Below are 2915 nucleotides of genomic sequence, written 5' to 3'. Positions count from 1 at the left end.
AGGCTGGTCTCGAACTCACAGAGATCCGCCTGCCTCTGCCTCCCGAGTGCTGGGATTAAAGGCGTGCGCCACCATCGCCCGGCCAAAAGAAGAAATTTCTAAGTGCCACCAAGACCTATAAAGAGATGTGTGTATGTGTGTGTGTGTGTGTGTGTTCCTGTTGGGAGAAGCACACACACACACACACACAGGTGCACATGTATGTAGGGAGGTTGGTGTTCTTTCTCAACCCTTTCCCCCTTATTTTGTGAGTGAGGGTCTCCACTGAGCTTGGACTTCCCCAGCTCGGCTAACTGACTGGTCGGGGAGTTCTCGTGGTCCTCCTCTTTCTAACACCACCATGGTACTAGGTGAGCCCCCGTCAGATCCTCACTCTGAATGTTCCCAGCAAAGCCATCTCACCGGCCCCATGAACGGGACTTTCTGAAGTCAGTCTCCCTGACTCTGTCATGTGACCCTCAGCTCGTGGGCAGGGGGCATCTGGGCTGCCTTGTTCACGGATTATTTCACTGTTCCAACTCTCACTGAAGAACTGCACCTGCGGCAGGAATGAAGTCAAGGAAAGTCCAGGAAGCAGAGAAGCCGCCTTTCCTTCTGGAAGTCAGGAAACCTTGACACCAGGGACAAAGGTCTAGAAAGACCATGTGCGTTTTGCTAAAGAAACCACAAATAGAGAAGTCAAAGAGACCTCAGCTCACTTAGGCTCCAAATGATCGAGAAACTGGGTTGTTTTTAATGACTCGTCTCTCGTTCCTAAATCTAAACAGTACCCACTTTACATCTTTGTTTACAAACGGAAAACCTAACCTTTAAACTGCCTTGTAAGTTATACTCTCTGAGTGACGGAGCTTGGAAAGCCACAGGTCACACATGCAACCACTGGGAAGATGTCTGCAGTCCCACACCTGGGAATTCTCATCTTTCCCAAGAACCTCTTTCCTTTGTGCTTAAAATCTACACCGTAAACTCTATTTAAAAATTGTTAGGTTGAGCACACACTTTTAATCCCAGCACTTGGGAGGCAGAGGCAGGTGGATCTCTATGAGTTCGAGGCCAGCCTTGTCTACAGAGTGAGTTCCAGGACAGAAAACCCTGTCTCAAAAAACAAAAACAACAGCAACACAAATTATTATTTTATGGCAGGCTCAGTAGCACATGTTTTAATCCCAAAATGAGAGAGGAAGAGGCAGGGAGATCTCTGTGAGTTCGAGGCCAGCCTGATCTACAGAAAGACTTCCAGGCCAGCCAGCACTACCTAGTAAGACCCTACCTAAACATACATACATACATACATACATACATACATACATACATACATTCATACATACATAGAAAATGGAAGGAGGCTTACATGACAATGCAATGACATGCCTGAGAACAAACCCAGCAGGAAACGTGGAAAGAAATGTTCCGGCCCTGCTAGGGAACATAATGGAATAACTAAAGAAATCAGAAGCACACGTACCCACCCATTCTTGCAATACAAATTCCCAGAAAGAACCATATTTGTTTGAGAATGAACTTGGGTTTTGTTTGTTTTATTTAGTTTCCGTCTTTTGTCTTTTGGGGATTTTGATGTTTGTTTGTTGTTTTGTTTTTGTTTTGATCTGCTACTGGGGACCAAACCCAGGGCCATGCCAGGCTCCCCTCCAGCCCTAAATATTATCTTTTTAAAAACACTAGTCATTTTTTTGATAGAGATAAGCTGATTCTAAAGTTTACATTTAAAAAAAAAAAAGGAGAAAGAATTAGGAAATTTCTGACTAAGCACAACAGTGAGAAACATGCTTTTACCTACTGAAGAGCAAAAAGAGTCTGTACTAATTAGATCATGGAAAGTGGATAAAAAAATAAACAGAGAAATAAAACTAAGAGTGCAGCCAGGTGTGGCAGGGCACACCTGTGATCCAGCCTCAGCTACAAGGCAACTTTAAAGCCAGCCCAGGGCATATGAAACCCTGCCTCAAACAAATCAGGCCAGCCAGACAGCTCAGCTGGTAAAGGGCTTGCCACACAAGCCTGGTGACCTGAGTTCAATCCTGGAACTCTATAAAGGACTCCACAGAGTTGTCCTGTGACCTCTACACTCTATTCTTGGCCATGGGCACACTCATACACTCACATACACAATTCATTCATAAACAAACGGCCAAAAAATAGAGTCTAGAAAAAAAAAACCCACATATGAAAATCTCTTTTTTTTTTTTTTCAAAGACAGGGAGATCTCTGTATCTTTAACTATTCTGGAACTCACACTTCAGACCAGGATGGTCTCAAACTCAAAGATTAGCCTGCCTCTGCCTCCCAAGAGCTGGGATTAAAGGCCTGTGCCACCCCAGCACTTGAGGCAGAGGCCAACATGCTCTACAGAATGAGTTCCAGCATAGTCAAGGCTACACAGAGAAACCCTATCTCAAAAAATAAAAATAAATAAATTAAATTAAATTTTAAAAAGAGAAAGAAAGATGGCTTAGCAGATGAAGGTACCTGCTCTCAAACCTGATGATACACATGGCAGAAGTATAATAAATAAAGATAAATAAATGTAAAACATCTTTTTAAAAAGTAAATGTTTATTTATGCTGGGGATAGAAAGACATCATCAGTGATATTATAGCCACTGGTAATCAGCACTCAGGAGGCAGAGGCAGGTGGATCTCTGTGAGTTCAAGGCCAGTATGGTCTACAGAGTGAATTCTAGACCAGAAGAGGGCTACATAATGAGACCCTGTCAAAATAAGCAAACATTAACAACACAAAACTCCCTAAGATCAAGATTGTCTATACCGTGAGGGTGTCGAGAAAATAACATACAGTCCAGACATGTGTTTCCTCCTTTGACAGGGGCATGTACAAGAGTTGAGCACACTGAAGAGCAAGGCCCTGGCTCCAGAGCCTTTCCTAGCTCCCAGCTG

Source organism: Microtus ochrogaster, chromosome 8 (assembly GCF_000317375.1).
Source record: "Microtus ochrogaster isolate Prairie Vole_2 chromosome 8, MicOch1.0, whole genome shotgun sequence".
Taxonomy (NCBI): Eukaryota; Metazoa; Chordata; class Mammalia; order Rodentia; family Cricetidae; genus Microtus; species Microtus ochrogaster.
This window is presented reverse-complemented; position numbering follows the sequence as displayed.